Source organism: Phascolarctos cinereus, unplaced genomic scaffold (genome assembly GCF_003287225.1).
Source record: "Phascolarctos cinereus isolate Bilbo 61053 unplaced genomic scaffold, phaCin_HiC Scaffold_7;HRSCAF=346, whole genome shotgun sequence".
NCBI classification, from domain to species: Eukaryota; Metazoa; Chordata; class Mammalia; order Diprotodontia; family Phascolarctidae; genus Phascolarctos; species Phascolarctos cinereus.
In genome coordinates this window covers 164,669,486-164,690,721 of record NW_027556180.1, presented here as the reverse complement: position 1 = coordinate 164,690,721, position 21,236 = coordinate 164,669,486, and the positions used below count along the sequence as shown (strand labels likewise).

The window sequence follows — 21,236 nt, the reverse complement described above, 5'->3', positions numbered from 1 at the left end:
ATAGATACACAGCAGTATAGATAATGCTTTTCTACTTTTCTGAGTCATGCTTTCTGGGAGATGTTTTATAGGATTTTTCTTTTTCAAATGTAGGTAAGAATTTTCAACTGCTGACATGAAGCTTTCATGTTTATTCACAGATAAAGTGAATGGCTTCATTAGCGACTCCCAACCCTGTTTGTGAGACATCTCCTGTATATCTCCAATTATCTCATTTACTATCTGTTATCTGTAGAATTTATTCAAATGCATTTTAGTTTGGAAAATAAACAAATGGCTGATCTGTGGGGAACAGGGGGAAGAGACGTTGATACATACAGGAATAAGGTGAGGGAAATAAGAGGTGCATGAGGCAGCTAGGTGGTACAGTGGGTGGAAATCTGGACTTAGAAGACATAAGTTCAATATTAAATGCGTGACTCTGGGCAAATCAATCAATCTCATTCAGCCTCAATTCCTTCATCTGGAAAATAATAAAATAAATACTAAAAAAATAAACCAAAGCACCTGCCTCACAGAATTTTGGTAAGGATCTGATAAGACAAATTCAGACAAGCATTTTGCAAACCTTGAAGTTCTTTATAACTGTTAACAATGCTAACATTGTTGATGATGATAATTTTGATGATGTCTTGAAATCAAACAAATGAGGGGTTGTTGCCACTTTTGAAGAATTTGAGAATCATTGCAGCATTTGACACTACTAATTGCTGCTTTCTTTTGGATACTCTGTTTTCTCTGGGTTTTCCTGATGCTGCTCCCTCTTGCTTCTTCTCCTACGAAACTGTATGCTCCTTTTAAATCTCCTTTGCTGTATCTTCATCATTTCAAACTCTTCAACTGTGGATATGAGACAGTTAGGTGGCACAGTGGATAGAACAGCAGGCCTGAAGTCAGGAAGACTCATCTTCTTGAGTTCAAACCTGGCCTCAGATACTTACTAGCTGTGTGACCCTGGGCAAGTCATTTAACCCTTGCTTGTTTCTCAACTGTAAAATAAGATGGGGAAGGACAAGGCAAATCACGCTAGTATCTTTGCCAAGAAAACCCCAAATGGGGTCACAAAAAGTCAGACACAACTGAAAAGTGACTGAATAAGAATTGTAGATATACACCAAGGTTCTATCCTGGGCATCTTCTCTTGCATCTTTATAGTCTCTCAATTGGTGGTCAAAAGAACTTTCATGAGTTCAATTATCATCTATTTGGAGATGATTCCCAGGTCTATATATGCTAGGATCTTCCCTGAACTCCATCCAATTTCACATCAGCATCTACTGAACATTTTGAACTGTGTATCACAAACCCAATATGTCCAAAATAGAACTTATTATCTTTCTTCCACAAACCCTGTCAGTTAATAAACATTTATTAAGTGCCTACCCTAATCCAGGAACCATGCTAAGTGTTGGGAATACAAAAAGAAACCAAAGAAAGTCCATGCCTTCAAGAATCTCACAATCTAATGAGGGATAAAACAAGCAAACAATGGACAAGTAGGAAATACTTAAGCAAGAGAAGGCACAAGAATTAAGAAGGTCCGGGAAAGGCTTCTTGATGAGATGGGATTTTGGTTGGGACTTCAAGGAAGCCAGCAGGAGGTGTTGGGGAGCAATACTATTCCAAGCATGGGAGACAGCTAAAGAAAATGCCCAGGGCTGAGAGATGGAGTGTGGTGAAACCTCAAGGAAGCCAATGTCACTGGATCAAAGAATAAGCATCAAGGATTAATGTGTAAGAAAACTAAAAGGGGGAAGGAATAGCTTGTGAAGGGCTTTGAATGCCAAGTAGAGGATTTTGTATTTGATCTTGAAGGTGATAAGGAGCCATCTTTTGGAGTGGGGGGCTTTTTAAGTCTGGGACAGGATGACATTGATGGACCTGTGCTTTCAGGAAATTGCTTTACTGGATGAATAGAGGATAGGTTGCAGGAGAGAGACTTCAGACAGTGAGACTCATGAGCAGGCTATTGCAATGATCTAAATGTGAAGTGATGAAGACAGGTGCCAGGATGGTGGCAAAATCAGAGGAGACAAGGAGTTGTATTTGAGAGATGAGTTGGGTAAGTGAATTGGGTAGGCCTTGGCAATAAATTGCATATGGGAGGTGAAAGATAGTGAGGAGCTGAGGATGACACCTAGTTTGTGAGTCTGGGGGAGAGTGATGGTGCCTTTGACAGTGACAGGGAGGTTTGGGGAAAGGATAACGGGTTGTATTTTGCACATGTTGAGTTCAAGATGTCTATTGGGTATCCAGTTTAAGATGCCTGAAAGGAAATTGGAGATGTAAGATTGGAGGTAAGCTGAGAGATTGCAGCATAGAGATGGTATATAAATCCATAAGAGCTGATGAGATCCCCAAGCGAAGTAGTATAGAGGAAGAAGAGAAGAGAAGAGGCTCTACGTTAGGACTCTGTGGGATACCTGTAGTTAGAGAGTGTAATCAAGATGAGTATCCACCAAAGGAGACTGAGAAGGAGCAGTCTGACAAGAACTAGAAGAGAATATCACTCCCTCTTCTTTACTTCCCTATTACTCTCAGGGATGCTACCATCCTGCAAGTCATCCATGTTAGCAACCACATTACCATTGCTGACTCCTCACTCATGCACCCTGCATACCTAATCAGTTGCTAGATCTTATCTTTTGTATCTCTACAACGTCTGATACCATTTCTACACTCATGTCACCACTACATTAGTTCAGGCCCTCATCACCTCTCATCTGGACTATAGCAAGAGCTTTATGTCGGTGGTCTAGTCTCAGATCTCTTACTCCTCTAATGTATCCTCCTCACAGCTGCCAAAGTGATTTTTCCTAAAGTGCAGGTCTGATCAAATTGCCCACTTCAACCACCAAGAAAGCTTTATTATGTCCTTATCCACATTCAGGGTCAAATATAAACTCCTCTGTTTGACATTTAAAATTCAAACCAAACTCTGTCTTATAATTCCAGTCTTACACATCTCCCTCTCCACACTCTTATCCATACTGGTCTACATATTTTTCCACACAAATGACACTCCATCCCACATCTCTACCTTTGCAATGACTATCCCCCACATCTGGCATGTTCTTCCTCTTTACCTCCTTTTCTTTAGAATCCATGGCTTTACTCAAGATCTACTTCATACATCACCTTCTCAGTTCTCCTAGGTGCTAGTGCTTTTCTCTCTAAGGTTGTCTTGTATCTACTTAGTATATATCTTGTATATAATAATATGTAGTGTGTGCCTTGAAAGATAGTGAATTCCCATTCCTTAGCACTCTTCAGGAGACATCTAGACAACAAATCATTAGAGATGTTGTAGGGGAGACTCAAATTCCAGTGTAGGTTGAATGAGATGACCTCTGAGGATTCTGTAAAAGGTAGATTCCTGTAACAAGGATGACCCTAACTGGATCCTCTGAGCCCCCTTTCTGAAATACTGTCAGGCATAGTTCTTGAGAAGGTAGGTCTCCCAGATCCCTATAAGCTTGGTGGATTCTCATAAGCCTGGCTCCAGGTGACCACCTCTTAATAGGCCAGGATAGTGGGAAATACCCCAAAGCAATTGTAAAGAAGTAAGACTAATCACTGACGTATGCAAAATGAATTCTAGATGATTCCATCTGCCAAATACAATGAAGTAAGACAAAGTAAATATTTGTGTGTGTAAAATAATCATCTGACTTCTTGAGCATAAAGAGTAAGTATATGGAGAATAGGGGCCCACTCATATCAGCAGAAACTTTTAAAATATTTAGAAATGAATCACGTTTTTAGCTTGTCATCCTCATTATAGTACACTAATTACTCTAACATGTCTTCAGTAAATTGTCACATCTAAGAAAATAAACAAAAGTATTAAAAACATATACATCTTTTTCTCCTTAGAGTGTCTATTTTTGCTTTTAGGTTTGGCATTTTGTTGTAAAAATACACACACATACACATACATATATAAAATTACTGGCTGTCACATTTAAATGACAAGGTCAGCAGAGAGGAGAAATAGGTACAACAATAATCTTTTTTAGAAAGAAATTGCAGAATTCGTATTCATAATGGTGAGTATTAATCAAATAGCACAAAAAGATACAGGAGTACAAAGGACAGATGATGGCTAATGGAGAATTCCTCACTCCATTCTTCTCTGAAAAAATAATGGTGGTATTCATCATTTTTTATGTCAGAAATGAAAGAACTGTGAGGCCTAATCTTTAATTCAAATAAATGAAAAGGAATGGACTGAGATTCACTTAGTGCCTTAAGAAAAAGTAAGAATGGGAATGAGGTTAATTATGAGGCTCTTAGAGACTCATGCTCACAAGTCAACTTGCAGGGATGAACAGCTCTGAAAATATATGGTTTGTCAAAAACTTTTTACAAAAGCTCAACTTTGTACTCAGAATTCATGGTCTAAATTGCAGAAATGTGAATGTGACTCACATTTCGTAAACAGTGCATGTATTTTAGGCTAACTATTTTGTGATTTTTTTCACCGTCTGTTTTCAATGCAAACAGGACAGAAATGGCAAGTCATTTAACCCTGCTTTGCCTCAGTTTCTTCATCTATAAAATGGGGATAATAGTAGGACCCACCTCCCAGAGTTGTTGTGAGGATTAAATAAAATATTAAGTACTTGTCACGTGTCTCCAGGCCCATCTCCTGAAGTGCAGACCTGAATCTTTAATTACCTTAGGCTATCTCTAGAGTATCTCAAACTCTACATGTTCAAAATTAGTGGTTCCACAAAAAAACTGTTCCTCCTTCTGCCTTCATTGTTTTTGTTGATGGTACCACTGTTAACCTAGATACCTATTTTTAAAATGTGAGGCCTATCTTTGACTCCTCATTCTTCCATGCCTTTCATACCTAATCAATTAACAGGTATTTATTAAGTGACCTGCTGTGTGCCAAGTACTATGCTAAATAAGTATTAGGGAGACAGAGAATCAGTTCATATCTAGAGGCAGCTAGGTAGCACAGAGAATAGAGCATTGGATTTGGAGGCAGGAAGACTTAAAATCAAATTTTGCCTCACACGTATACAACCTTTGTGACCCTGTAAGTCACTTAACCTCTGTTTGCCTTCATTTCCTAATCTGTAAAAACAGAGATAATAATATCACCTACACCTACAAGAAAACTCCTTCTATCCAAGAAAATCAGCCACTGCTCTACAACTTATAGTCTGAAAAAGGTGCCTGGAAAACTAAAAGGTTAAATGATTTGTCCAGAGTGGCCAGTATATGTTAGGGATAGGAATGAGGCTGTGTTTAGGCATGATTATAACAATTCATTAAGAACATACTTGGGTAGTATTGAGAAGGGTGGAAAAGAGAAAGAATAAACCAGAATCAGGGAGACCAGTCTGTTGGATGGAATAGCACTGGATTGCTTTACCTTTGTGTATGAAAAACAATATATTAAAATGTGGTATCAGATTTGAATTCAGGTTTTCTTGACTCCAGGTCCAGTGCTTTACCTACTGAGCCATCTAGTTGCCTCTAAACACATCATGAAGATAAATAAATCACATTGTACTTATCCCACAGAATATGCCCCATGATGGAAAAAGCTAGAACCTGAATGCCCTATGCAGTCAGCTCAGCCAAAGCCTCCTCACCTATGTGGAGTTTGACAGGCTTCTTTATTTACTATTAAAGTATTTCAGTATTTGCCTTCCTTCTAACAATGCTGCTTTGAATGCAAAATAAAATCTTTGATTTAGATAGGGAGTCAGAGGACCTGGATTTGATTCCCAGATCTAAATTAAGTAGATGACTTTGGTATCAGTTCACTCATCTGTAAAATTGGAATCCTTTCAAAAATATTGTAAAGTTTAAATGTGATCAAGTATGTAATGTACTGTGCAAATGTTAAATAATTATGGAAATATAAATTATTATTGTATTTAGTAACTATTTTCATATCATAGTGGGTGCAAATGGGAATACTGCAGATTCCCATCATCAATAAAATGGACTCTTAATATCCATAAGAAACCCCTCTTCCCTTAATGAATAAAGCTTTTATTAAGTATTTGCTTCTGGCTAGTGAAAACCAGTGGACTAGTATGGCCCCAGATCTCATTTCGGCCTCTTGCTGGAATGATGCTATTAAGGGTAAATTTCTTCTTTCTCTACTCCTCATTCCTTCTTCCCTGCTCTACATTCTTCCCTTCTTCTTAGGTAATTTAGATAATACTCTTATTTTACTGGTCTCAAAGATAACGGCAATCTCCCATTGGTATCATACTGGCTCTTTCTCTCAAATGATATATAAAGTTGAGCCCAGGGGGTTCTGGATCTCCTCCTAGAGCACTCTCCTCTCTCACTATCTTCCCACCCTACTGCTGTTGAACACTATCTCTAGGTCTCTGTTAGTGGCTGTACTTCTTTTGTGAGTAGCTATAAAGTCTGTTAAAGCTGCCGCTGTGTAGCAGGTGGTTTTCATTTGAATTTGTCTGCACTACCTACTTTACGCCAGTCATTGTGCTAAGTGATAAGATACAAATATAAAAGGCAAGGCATTCTCTGCCCTCAAGGAGCTTATATTCTAATAAGAGAAGAAAACATATATAGGGGTATTTGGGTCAGGAAACCACAGCAAGGTCAGGGAAGTCATAAGAATAGGTGGGAAAGGAAGCAGGGGACATGGCATAAAGGTGATCTTTGAACAACATTGTGGTTAATCTGTTTTGCCTTAATTATGGTGAATGCTTAACCAAGTATCAGCTAATGAAGAGCAGGATTGAGCCAGAGTGCTATATAGGATGAGAAGGCAGAACCCAGAAATATGGCCTAAAGATGGCTAGGGATTAGTAGCATGGTGGGCCTGGGTCAGGCTAGTTCTGGTGCCTCTCACCAATCAAAAGTTCAGGATAGATCTGGAGTGCTAGTTTGGAGCTCGAGGTCTGAGCACATGACCATGGTATCAAGATGGCTAGGAAAGGTAGCTTGCTATGTCGGTTCTTCACTGGCTATCTTCCATTGACAGTGGCAAATACTTTTGGGGAGTATGCATCTTCCAGTTCTATGCATACTTGTGAATCAAAAGGTAGTTTTTAAAAAGTTATCACCGTGATTGCATCTGCCAAAGAATCTTTTTGGACCTTATCATGTACAAAAGATAACTCCAGAAAAAATTGTGTTTATATATACATAAATTTGTATATATAAATATATACGTATATATACATACATAAATACATACATATACAGTCATCCTTCTACATTCATGGGGCTTAAGAATTTAGGACCCTTGTGCATTCCCAAAGAGAGTGCATAGCCTGTAATTCTTTAGCACATTGAAATGCTTAACACAATGTTACTGTTTATAATAAATTTATGTATGGATTCTATGGTAGTAAATGGTAAAATAGATGAATAACATACAGTGCTTTGACAACCATTTTTTAGACTTTTCTTTCTGTATGTACATCATCTGCTATTTTCTGCAGTACACCACAAATCTCCAAAAATTCCCATTTAATAATTACCGACGGCCGATCTGTGAATAATCAAAACTGCCAATGTAAAACCCACAAATGTCGAGGGTGCATAAGACACTTTTAAAATTTAATCTGCACTTGGGATAGCCGGCAGAGGACTTGAGATAGCAGGTGGAGCCAAGATGGCAGAGTGAAAGCAGTGACTTGCTTGAGCTCTTCCCCAAACCCCTCCAAATACCCGTAAAAAAATGGCTGTAAACAAATTTTAAAGTAACAGAACCCACAAAAAGACAGAGTGAAACAAATTTCCAGCCCAAGACAATCTGGATAATTGATTGGAAAGGTATATCGTGCTGGGTGGGAAGAGGAGCACAGTGTGGTGTGGGCATGCAGGCCGCAGTGAACCTGGAGCAGGCCTCAGAGAACTGAATCACAAGCTGCTGTGGCAGACTTCTCAACCCAAAGACGACTTAGAAGGTCAGTGGGAAAAGTCTGTTTTCTGCGGTGGTGGAGTCTCAGCTCCATTCCCTAAGGAAATCAGACCCAGGGAGGTGGCTGCCTCCTGAGCTTCTTCCGGCCCACAGACTGAGGGGGAATCGAGTTGCTGATAAGAGGGGGATTGCAGGGATCTCTCTGCTGGTGCAAGATTCTCTTGTTCTGCCTATGCTTGGATCTGGGTCACAGTTCTGGGTGGCAGGCCTGGGGTGAGGAGGAGTGCTGGTGCAGTGGAGCTTGTAGTGGTGGTAAAGAGGAAACCCTCCTCACAGTACCAAGACAGAAAAGAGTGTTTGTGGCCAGTCACTCATAGACAAGAGCACAGGCCAGGAAAAGAGTAAACACCTTGACGTTTGTCATACCACCTTGAAAGAACTGAAAATTTACAGGTCCCTATGAGTATCTCTGAAAACAGCTGCACAAAGCCCCAAAGCTTGGGACAGTACATTCTCCACATTGGAAGCAGATTCTTACCTTAACAAAGAGTTTAAAACTCAGGTAGTTGGCTGGGATCATGAGCAAAACTCACAAAAAGAGTCAGACTATGTCACCTTACTTTGGTGACAAAGAAGATCAAAACATACAACCAGAAGAAGACAACAGAGTTGAAGCTCCTACATCCAAAGCCTCCAAGAAAAATATGAATTAGTTCCAGGCCTTGGAAGAGCTCAAAAGGGATATTGACAAGTAAGTAAGAGAAGTAGAGGAAAAACTGGGAAGAGAAATGAAAGTGATGCAAGAAAATCATGAAAAACAAGTCAACAGCTTGCTAAAGGAGACCCAAAAATACTGAAGAAAATAACACCTTAAAAAATAGCCTAACCCAAATGGCAAAAGAGGTCCAAAAAGCCAATGAGGAGAAGAATGCCCTAAAAAGAAAATTGGCCAAATGGAAAAGGAAGTCCAAAAGCTTACTGAAGAAAATACTTCCTTAAAAATTAGAATAGAGCAATTGGAAGTTAGTGACTTTGTGAAAAATCAAGACACTGTAAAACAAATCCAAAAGAATGAAAAATTAGAAAACAATGTGAAATATCTCATTGGAAAAACACTGACCTGGAAAATTGATCCAGAAAGAGAATTTAAAAATTATTGTACTATCTGAAAGCCATGATCAAAAAAACAGCCTAGACATCATCTTTCAAGAAATTATCAAGGAAAACTGCCCTGATATTTTAGAACCAGAAGGCAAAATAGAAACTGAAAGAATCCACCAATCTCCTCCTGAAAGAGATCCCCAAAGGAAAACTCCTAGGAATATTGTAGCCAAATTCCAGGTCAAGGAGAAAATATTGCAAGCAGCCAGCAAGAAACAATTCAAGTATTGTGGAAACACAGTCAGGATAACACAAGATTTAGCAGCTTCTACATTAAAGGACCAGAGGGCATGGAATATAATATTCTGGAGGGCAAAGAAGATAGGATTACAACCAAGAATCACCTACCCAGCAAAACTGAGTATAATCCTTCAGGGGAAAAAATGGTCATTCAGTGAAATAGAGGACTTTCAAGCATTCTTGATGAAAAGACCAGAGCTGAATGGAAAATTTGACTTTTAATTACAAGACTCAAGTGGAACATGAAGAGGTAAACAGGAAAGAGAAATCATAAGAGACTTATTAAGTTGAACTGTTTACATTCCTGCATGGAAAGATGATATTTATAACTCATGAGACCTTTGTCAGTATTAGGGTAGTGGGAGGGGAAAAAATTATGTATGTATGTGTATAGATATAGATAGATAGATAGATAGATAGATAGATAGATAGATAGATAGATAGTAGTAGTAGTAGTAGAGGGCACAGTGAGTTGAAGATGAAGGGTGATATCTGGAGAATAAAATTAAAGGGTGAGAGAGGATTATACTAGGAGAAGGAGAAAAGGAGAGGTAGAATGGGGTACATTATCTTGCACAAAACAGACAAGAAAAGGTTCTTACAGTGGAGGGGAAACAGGGGAAGGTGAGAGGAAATGAGGGAATCTTATTCTCATAGGATTTGGCTTAAGGAGGGAATAACATACACACTCAATTGGGTATGGAAATCTGTCTTACCCTACAGGAAAATAGCAGGGGAAGGTGACAAGAGAGCAGGGGGATGATAAGAGAAGGGCAGATTGGGAAAGGTAATCAGAAGGAATACTTCTGAGGAGGGACAGGGTCAAAAGAAAGAATAGAATAAATTGGGGGGGCAGGATAGGATTAAAGGAAATAGAGTTAGTTTTTCACAACATGTCTACTATGGAAATATTTTCAATAACTGCACATGTATGGCCTGTATTGAGTTGCTTGCCTTTTCAAGGAGGGTGGGTGGGGTGGGAGGAAGGGAGAAAGTTTGGAACCCAAACTTTTAAAAACACATGCTTAAAAAAAAAGTTTTCCCATGCAACTGGGAAATAAGAAATACAGGAAATGAGGTACAGAAATCTATCCTGCCCTATAGGAAAATAGAAGGGGAAGGGGATAAGAGAAGGGAAGAAGAAATAGAAGGGAGGGAAGACTACAGGAAGGGGTATTCAGAGTGAATGCCATCTTGGGGTGGGGGGAAGGGTGAAATGGGGTGAAAATTTGGAATTCAAAATCTTGTGGAAGTAAACGTTGAAAACTAAAAATAAAATTATATTAAATAAATTTAATTTTCATTATTAACCTTTTTTCCCACTACTTTCTTAAGTCTTCACTATCAACAAAACAATGAACTAAGCCCTGATTTTTAAAATTTATCAATTTCTAAAGTGTAAATGCTCAGAGTGAAAAGAGCTGGCTCTAGCACACTTCTGTAACTAAGGAATAGGTTCACTGTTTAAGGTAAATTGGAAGACAGGAAGAAAGCAAAATTACTAAATTCATTTCACCTTTCTGGGACTGTTTCCCCATCTCTCAAATAAAGGGGTTGTACTAGATGATCTCTAAAGGTCCATTTCAGTTTTAAATCTATCATCTGATGCCTCTTTTTTTCTGTTTTCTTTAAGAGAAGAATAAGCAGACTTAAAAGAAAAATGGTTAAGAGAGGATTGAAGCTCAAGATAAATCAGAAACAAGCACGAAAGCCCCTAATCTGCCTATTGCACCTGGTTCAGTCAATTGCATCCAAGGTTACTAAAAGAACTTGCCAATGAATTTAGAGGAATGGGAATATAACAGTACAAAGATAAGAAAATATATTGATTTTCAAAAGCATTAGGAAGATAGATATCATAAACTCTAGACTGGTGTGTTTGATGTTCATCTCTGGCAAATTTTTAGAACAGATTATTGAACAGATTGTGAGCTCTTAGAAAAGAAAGGAGTGATCACTACATGCCAACATGAGTTCATTAAGAATAAGTCATTAAAGATGAACCTAATTTTATTTTTAAAATGATTTTTCAAACAAATAGATGCCATCGTAGTATTTACCAATGTCTCTCCCACATCATTTTGGTTAAATTGCAAAGACTTGAGCAGGCTGTTAGTACAATTAGGTAAATTTGAAATGGTTAATGTCTTCAGATATTTGAATGGATATGCTGTGGAAGGAGGATTAGATGTATTTTAATGGCTTTTAAAGGAAGAAACTAGAACCAATGGTTAGTAGTTACCAGTGAATATAAAGGAAAAGTTAGCTTCCTGCACTTTCTTCAAGTCACAGGTAAAGACCTACTTTCTGTTGCAGGAAGTCTTTCCCAGATTTCCTTGATCTTACCATTCTTTCTCTGAGACTATACCTAGTTTATCCTGTATGTACCTTGCTTGTACACAATTGTCATCATGTTATCTTCCCTATTGGACAAGAGCTCTTTGAAAGGTGGGACCATTGTTCTTTGTTGTGTGTGTGTGTGTGTGTGTGTGTGTGTGTGTGTTTTCAGCACTCAGCACAGTGACTGACTCATAACAGGCACTAAATAAAATGTTAGTTGGCTGATGAGAACTTAATAACTGGAGAGGTCTCTATTCTTAGTGTATAGGAATTTCATCTGTCGATCGTCAAATATTTGAGTAATTACTATGTGTCTGGATCTGCGTTTCTGCTGAATGTGCAATGACCATAGTGGGTACTTATCAAATGTTTTTTGAGTGAATGGGTGTTAAATGGTTAAGTGGGGTAAATGAAATAATTAGATAAAAGTCATTGTAAGTATAAATGGGAACCAGGGTTTTAATTGGAAAAAAGAATAATATTAATTTTATGAGGCACGATGTGAATCAGTGCTTCATTTTGGAAACATCTTAGCCAAGGTTGCAGAATAAAACTAGTTCAGGGTAGAATTATTATTTTTAAGGAAAAAGAATTTCCATAAGGAGAAGGTGACTATCTACCTTGGAAAAGGGAAAAGGAAATAGAACTTCTAAAATAATTGGGATAAATAGAAAATGCCCGCTCCACCCCTGGAAACAACAAAATACACAATGGATACAGAGCACATTTATATAAATTTACAGAGCCTTGAAATTAATCCTAGGATTGTTTTCCCATACACATAAGGCTTAAAGAAAAATCAGACAAAAGACCTAACAAGTTCCAGGTAACAGACCTAAAATCAATTTAATAAATGTTTTCTCTATTGTTTGTTTAAGTATTTTTGTTTCATTTTGTTTTCATTGTAGAGAGAAGTAGGGGGAGGGTGGGATTCATCAAAATTCTAGTAAATAGGAAGGTTAAGTATATTTGTCACAGGCAAATCTTTTATTTCCTTAGTCTGGTGATGCAAACAATGAGTGGAAGGGAAGGCACAGGGGAGGGGATCATTGGTAAATATGGATGAGACTAGTACCAAATTCTGTGGAAGAACTACTTTATCCGCTGGATAAAAGAAACTCCTATAGTAAGCAACATATAGTTAACAGTATAAAACTTGAAAACTGTGAGGGACCAAAATGTCTTCAGGAAAAGAGATACCTATCTAAAATATAGTTACATATTATGTACACACAAATATAGCAATAATGAGCAGGTCTATAAATCCCATTTTGTGGGCTGAATTAAATAATAGGACAAAATACAGGCTCTAGAAAGAAATCTTCTCCCCAGTTGTATCATATTGCACTCATTAAGGAAGCATTATGTTTGGATTTCCACTATCATTGACACATTTCCTGGAATAAAGTCTGGGAAAGATGGATCATTATATTGCATATAGAAAGACCTTTAGCTCCATAATCATGGTGCCTGCTTTATGAAAATTTTCCTTTCTATGAAATATTTGATCATTTAGGTGACTTTTTCTAAACTGTTTTAGTATGCCCCCTCCAAAATTTGGTTCACGAAGTATCTCAAACAGTTTAGAGCTGTGTTAGAGTAGGAGATATTAGTTTTTTTAAATAGGGTCCTTTTTCACAAAATGAGCCATAACTCTCCTTCCATATTGTATTGCTAAGGGGACTTTTCTCAGCTAACTACATTACCCTGTTTTTCCTTCCCAAGGTATCACTGTTATTAAAGCTAATGTTGACAAATGGTTATGGTAACTTGTTTTAACAATGAAATCAGTAATCCAGAAAAGACTTTTCTTTGAAACTCCAAGCTCAAGACAATGTTATATTGCCTTAATTTTAAATGAGTTATTTTGATCTATTTGCACAATCACATAGTCATAGAGAGAGCCAGTATAATATAGTGGTTGGACAATAGGACTTCAAGCCAAGAAGACCTAGGTTCAAGTACCACTTCTGACACATATAACAAAAAATTGTTGTATGATCCTAGCAATTTACTTGACCCTCTTATTGTTCTGAGCCAGCAGTTTCCAAACTTTTTGGTCTTGAGATTGCTTTATATTCTTAAAAATTATTGAGGACCCTGAAGAGTTTTTGCTTATGTGGATAATATCTATTAATATTTACCCTATTTGAAATTAAAATATCTTAGTGCAATTATAAAAATACGTACGACCTTGCAGATGCCATGAAAGGGTCTCAGGGACCTCTAGAGATCCTCTGGTCACACTTTGAGAACCAGCAATCTATGCAACTCTCTGAGACTGTAAATTATTGTCAGTCTTCAATGGCAGACTGAATTTCCTTAGCAGGAGATCCAATGAAATAGCAACAATGAAATTGTAATCATACTTCCTGTCCTTATGCTATGTAGATGTAGTACTTTAAATTATATAGGGAAATTACGAAGCCAGAAACATTCCTTTTTAGAAGAAAATAAGACAACTTATTTTCTTTTGTTATCCTTGCATTTCTAAAAATAGGTTGGAATTAAATGTCATGTACCTTAGGAATTCATTTTATAAATATAGTTGGTAACTAGGAAAACTTACATTGTCATTATTTATGATCTAGGAATTTCTTTCCATGGAAACTATGCTAAAGTCACAATTATCAAGCAGTAATAGGAGCTAAAAGATTATTTAGGAAGTCACCAGGAATAGTCTATTCACAGAAGGTGGCAAGATCTGATGTCTAAATCCAAATTAATGAGGTGAGATTTTAAGCACTCAAGTGCGCACCTTCTGCACCGCCCCTGTTCCATGCCATGGGCCTAGTCTTAAAATAAGGCAGGGAAACATGCTAGTGTGACAAATTCTTCCCTCTAAAGAACTTTGTGGCTCTGCATTCCTGAAGACGGAGGTACCATTTATAGTCCTTGTTCTTTCTCATGATATCATTTCACGGCTATTATGTTGGCACACAATCGTCTAGTTCTCAAAGCACAAGATTCAGCTGTGAAACTGAAGGTAGATTCCTGAAACACACAAGTCAGCTCTAAGCTGCCCTGGATTGTCTCCCTAACTGATGCTTACCAGAGATTGGGATAGGACAAGAGGGTGGGGAAAGGCATCCCTGGAATTTGTGGATGGGGTGAGGGTGGGGGGTAGTGCTACCTTCACAAGGATAAGCAACTTTTCATTTGTCTCCTAAGTATGAAAACCTTGAGTTTCTAGTGAGGTTATGCACAGGATGCCAGAACATTCTGGAAGCAAATATTAGTGTGGGCTTTGGAATAAACTGGGCCAACCATCTCCCTTAGCAAACTGCCTCAGAGAATTCTGAGAGGCAGTATAACATACGGAAAGATACTGGAAGATCTGAGTTCAACTCTGGCTTCTGAAACGTATTGGATGTGTGACTGTGGGCAAGTTACTTACCCCCTCCAATCCTCACCTTCCTTACCTGTCATATGGGAATAATACTACTTATATATTTCCATTATAAAGTGATTGTGAGGATAAAAATGTAAAATGTTTTTGTGAAAACACTTTGCAAGCTTTAATATGTTTTATAAATAGTAATTATAGTGATTATTGATCTTTTCTAATCATTACTTGAGGAATTAAGGGGGAATCTTCTCAGTTGTTATATATTCATTTAATAAATTTCCTGAGATCACTTAAAAGAATATTAAGAAGGAACAGGGCTGTGTCATCAGGAACTGTCCCTCTGGGTGTAGGGAGAGACTAAGGCATAGACATTTTGCTAACTTTTACTCCACATCTCCATGGTCCATAACTCTGACTCTATAGTCACAACACACATAAACTCTGTCAGTATCTGGAGCAAGAGAGTGAGCGTATCAATTACAATAATCAGAGGCCAAATATTCAGAAAAGAGGAAATCATTTTGCCTTACTTAGTCCTCATTAAAGAGGTCCAGACTCCCTTTTCTTTTCTTTTCTTTTCTTTTCTTTTCTTTTCTTTTCTTTTTCTTTTCTTTTCTTTTTTTAAGTCATTAAGGAATTTCCATTTGTCATATATTATGAATAACAAGGAAAGTTTTAGGTGAAGATTTTTTTAAAATAAAATATGTATTTTTTTTAATTACAAAACACCAGAAATATAGATTTGGGAAAAAATTTAATTGTTCATAAAGAACTTCTTTCAACTACTTCATTATATTTAAAGGCAAATATTGTTCTGTAGTGACTATCAAAATAGTTGGAGTCAAAGAAAAAGAATTCTATTTCTATTCAATTTTGGAAGAATTCGAGTTCTATTCTAATTTGAAACTGAATTTAGATTGTCTTACCCCTCCCCCATCAATGATCTGGCAATGAAGACACGTTCTTAGAGAATATGTGAAATCCAGAAAACCTCCTTAAATTTAATTAAAAATGGAGTAGAGAGAAAAATACACTCATGTCTGCCAAATTATGTGCCACAAAGAAAGTAACAGGTACCACAAAGGAACACAAATAATAGCAGAAAGATCCAATCATTTACAAAAGACAAATATTTAAGAAGCATAAAAGTAATGAAACAAATGGCCATTAACACACAAAGTATGTTTAACAACAAAGTGAACTAGATATCTCATTCAAGGAGGTAAATGCAACCAAACCTCATCATTGTCACTGAGATTTGGGAAAATGTGCCTCAAGATCACAGTTGGATGTAGTACCAAGATGGTACTATAACTCCATCCCACCACTGAATACTAAACAACTCACCCCTTTTACAGATCGTAAATATGATCCACATCAACTAGGAGATGAAATGAAAAAGCTTTGGGCTATAGGAATAAAAAGCCTCTAATGTAAGATATCCCCTAAGAGATGAAAGTGAAAGATTTTTAAATCTCATGGAACTCCTCTGAGGGACTAACGTAAAACTGAAAGATTTCAGCATATAATTAAAAAAAACTGCAGGAAGGGGAAAACAGACACTTTAGTATGAAGAAAAAGAAAGCCTACATGAAGTTGTTCATTGTTTTTAGAAAAAAAGGGGGGGGTGGATCTTAGCTGGTTTTGGAAGAAAAAAACCTCACCTTAGTTCATGTAAATATAAAATAAAAATTCCCTCTTTTCTCCTACTCCCCTTCACTGAAGAGGTCTGAATTGGGTCTATTATACCAAAAGAGGCTAACCTTGGACTTTATTGAGGGATAATGAAAAGATCTCTTCTTCCTTTTTTCTCCTCATCCAAAGGAAATGGCTTCAGCTAAGCCTAATCACAGGAGAAGAGAACATTGGTGTCCATGGTGGAGTAAAAGTAATGGGTCAAAGCCTTAACCTGAAGAAAGAAAGAATCTGGCCTCTAGAAAAACCCTCTAGGCAAGTGAAATTGAGGCAAAGAAATTGATGTGATCACCAAAATAGTAAAGACATAATTCAATTCCCAGGATCCAGCAATAAAAATGAGCAAAAAAAGGATTTTATGATGCCAGGAATAACTAAGACAAATCCAAAAAAGAAGAGTAACTTGAAAACACCTACAATCCAATCCAAATACACACACACACACACACACACACACACACACATGTAACTTGCCTAGAAGAACAATTAGAATTCTTGGAAGAAATTATGCAAGAATTTTTAAAATTATGAAAGAAAATTTAACTGTGGAAAAAACACTTAGAAAAAGAATCAACATCTTAATAGAATAGATACCAAATCTTACTCTAGTATAAATTCCCTAAGAAGCAAATAGAAATAATGACTCCAGGAGACAGCAAGAATTCTTAAAATAAAGTTCAAAAAGTGAAAAAATAAAAAGAGATTTAAGATATTTCATATCAAAAACAGCTGACTTAGAAAACAGATCAAGGAGTGATAACTTAAGAATCAATGGATAACTTAAATTCCATGGCCAAAAAAAGAAAAAAGAAAGGAAGAAACTGGATATAAGATATAAGAAATCATTAAATTGCAAAGAAAATTGACCATCCTCATTATAATAAGAGGACAACATGAAAAAAGAAAGAATTCACTGATCACCTCCTAAAAAACACCTCCTGAAAACTACCAGACATGTCATTGCCAAAACTGAGAGCTTCCAGAATGAAACAATCCCTCATCCTCCACAAAAAAAAAAATTTGCAAGAAGCTGCAATTAATTCAAATATGAAGAAGCCATAATCAGGATTACACAAGATTTAGAATTTAGCAATATGAAGGAACAGAGAACATGGAATAAGATATTCCAAAAAGCAAAAGGTAAAATTCTACAACAAAGCAATAGTTGCCTAGCAAAATTGAATATGGCACTAAAAGGGGAGGAAAATATATTTTCAATAGAGGAATTTCAAACATTCCTGATAGAAAAGAACTTTGAAATACAAATATGGGCATCAAGAGCAAAATAACAAGGCAAATACAAGTAAACATCAAAATGTCTTTATAAAGATCAAATGTTTACTTTCTAGTTGGGCATAAAAGAGATGTTACAAAGGTTCTTTCAGTATCCTAAAGTTACAAAGGATCATAAAGTTAATCAATTAAAACAGAAGACCTATAGTTTTGTTATATATTGAAAAATGCTATAAGAAAAATGAGAAGAGAGGCAAGTGAGGCTATATTATGGGCAATTGAGAGGAAAGATGGGGGACTTATATACACACATAATTAGGTTGTTCAAGGATAACTGTATACAAACATAGATAGTGTGGGAGGGTGTAGGCAGCACTTGCATATAATTTTCATCTTACATGTACACTCATACCCATACACACAACATTTGGCATAGTTATACATTCAACCCAACAGGGATATAGATAGAACAGGAAGAAGAGAAAAGAAGGTAAATAAACAATTATGCATCATGACTCTGAACGTAAATAGGATGAACTAACCCATAAAATAGAAGAGGTTAGCAGAATGTATTATCAAGCAAAATTCAACAATATGCTGTTTCCCCCTAAAAAGGTACTTGAAACATAAAGACACATACAGCTAAACATAAAAAAGTAAGAGTATAAATTATGATTTTAGACAAGACAATAGCAAAAAAAGACAATTAAAACAGAGAAACTACATTTTGCTGAAAAGTAACAGAAAATGAATTTATTTCAATACTTAACATATATGTAACCAAACATATAAAGGAAGTATTAGATTCTAAAGAAAACAACAAGTTAATTACAAGAAGAAATACAAATAAAACAGTAATCATTATTTAGTAATTTAAAAACTTTCTAAAGAAAAAATATTAATTATAAGGTGAAATAGTAAATTGTAGAAGTGGGAGGGCTCAACTTAACACTGTCAATTTTCAATAAATCTAAAAACAAAGAAAGAAATTAAATACCTGATAGAATTTTTGAAACATTAGATATGACAGATCACTGATTTTTTTTAGCAGAAACAGAAAGAAACATGTATATTTCTCAGTTGTGTGTGGCACCTTAGTAATAAATTGATCATGTTTTAAGACATAAACATCTCACAAACAAGCCTTCTCCATCCAGAAATCAGAGTACTGACCTTAGTCCCTCCAGGGGCCATCGCAGCCACCAACTTGACACTATTCAGGATCCTGTCCTTTTCCCCAAAATAGAGACCATTGTTCAATGCTGCCAATTCTTGTGGAGAGTACCCTAAACCTTTCTCCAGAAGGCTGGCAAATCTCCTCTCTTCTATGCCCAGAATTGACCCCAAAATGATGGAAACTGGATCCAAACCTACTTCTCTGGCTATGACCATTTCACCAACTCATTTCCATCAAGTAAAAAAAAAAAAACCACATCTCCAGCCAATGAGAAAGACAAAACTTCCAAAACTGTGGTATAGCATGCTGGTGATTCTCAGCAGTCCACTGGTGAATCTCAGATTCCCTCTGGCCCTCCAACCTCTACCACAGGCCAGGTAACTGCTAGTAAATGCCCCTTCCTAGAGGCTCAGATGAACCAAGGAACCAGAAACATCTTTTGGAAGGCCAGTTTAGAGCTTCAAGATGATGTGCTGGAAATGCAGGCTGTAAGGAAAGAAGTTGCTCAAACTCCAATTAATCCTACTGTGAGTAATCTCCAGACCAGTAAAGAAGACCCGAATGGTTTGCTAAAGAATTTTCACAACCTCATGCAAAAGCAAAGACCAGAAAGGGTATCCTATCTCCTTCAGTACAACTTGCCAAAATGTTTCCACTTTTCAGTATGATTGTTTCTTTGAGAAAATAAAAATTGATGAGGAAAAAAGTGAGCATACTTATTAAAGTGTTTAAAACCGTGAACCAGAAGGCATACGTATTCCCAATGGCAGATGACTATACCGATTCTCTTGTTACTAAAAAGCAGGTGTCTGTCTGGTGTAGCAACGACTATCAACGGGATAAGTTGTCATCCCCGGTGTGTGGGGCAGTCATGGAAACATTAAAACAACATGGTGCTGGAGCAAGTGGTACTAGAAATATTTCTGGAACTAGTAAGTTTCATTTTGATCCAGAACAAGAATTGGCTGACCTCCATTGGAAAGATGTAGCATTACTGTTTGCATCCTGCTTTGTTGCTAATGACTCCACTGTCTTCACTTTGGCCAAGATGATGACAGGCTGTGAAATTTATTCTGATTCTAGGAATCATGCCTCCATGATACAAGGAATTTGTAATAGCAGAGTGCCAAAGTATATATTTCGCCATAATGATGTAAGCCATCTTCCATTGGTTTCTAAAATTGTTGCATATGAAACTGTTCATTCAAAGGATGGAGCAGTACGTCCTGGCAAAGAACTGTGTGATGTGGCCCATGAATATGGGGCAATTACCTTTGTGGATGACGTCCATGCAGTGGAATTATATGGTGCTCGAGGTGGTGGGATAGGTGATCGAGATGGAATCATGCACAAAATAGACATCATTTCTGGAACCCTTGGCAAAGCCTTTGGTTGTGTCGGGGACTACATTGCCAATACAAGTTCTTTAATAAACACCATACCATCCTACGCTGCTGGCTTCATTTTCACAACCTCCTTCATCTCCCCCCCAGTCCACATCTTAAAGAGCACGAAGGTGGAGCCCTTTGCTGTTAACACCAGCTCAATGTCAAGCTTATAAGACAGATGCTAATGGATGCCGGGCTTCCTGTGGTTCACTACCCCAGTCACATCATTACACTCCAGGTAGCAGATGCTGCTAAAGATACAGAGGTTTTTGATGAACTCAAGAGCAAACATAATATCTACATCCAAGTCATCAACTACCCCACAGTCCCCGGGAAGAAGAGCTCCCCCCATTGTGCTGACCCCTCACCACACTCCACAGATGATGAACTATTTCCTGGAGAACCTGCCGGATAATTGGAATTTGTTGGGCTGGATCTGAATCTTTACCCCTCAGCAGAGTGCAACTTCCATAACAACCTTCACAATTTGAAGTCATGATGGAGAGAGAGAAGGCTTACTTCCAGGGCGTGAGCAAACTAGTTTCTGACAGCGCTTGAATCTGACCTCTGTATCTCTACCTGATGTCACCCAGTCTCCTATCCACGTCCTCTCTGTAGTCTTTATATATGAATAAACTTATCTTAAGTTTTAATCCATAGTAGAAATATAGTTCTGAATATAAATTCCTTATTAAAGCAAAAAAAATCTCACAATGTATAAAAGAAGTATGCTATATACTCTTTGCTAACCATAACATAATAAAATATATCAAAGGGCTATTG

The 21,236-nt window shown here is 37.2% G+C and overlaps 1 pseudogene; it reads left to right on the top strand.

Annotated features, from left to right (window-relative positions):
• Window positions 1–21,011, top strand: part of LOC110196687 (5-aminolevulinate synthase, non-specific, mitochondrial pseudogene) — a 109,277-nt pseudogene extending 88,266 nt beyond the window's left edge.
• Window positions 21,012–21,236: the final 225 nt, after the last annotated feature.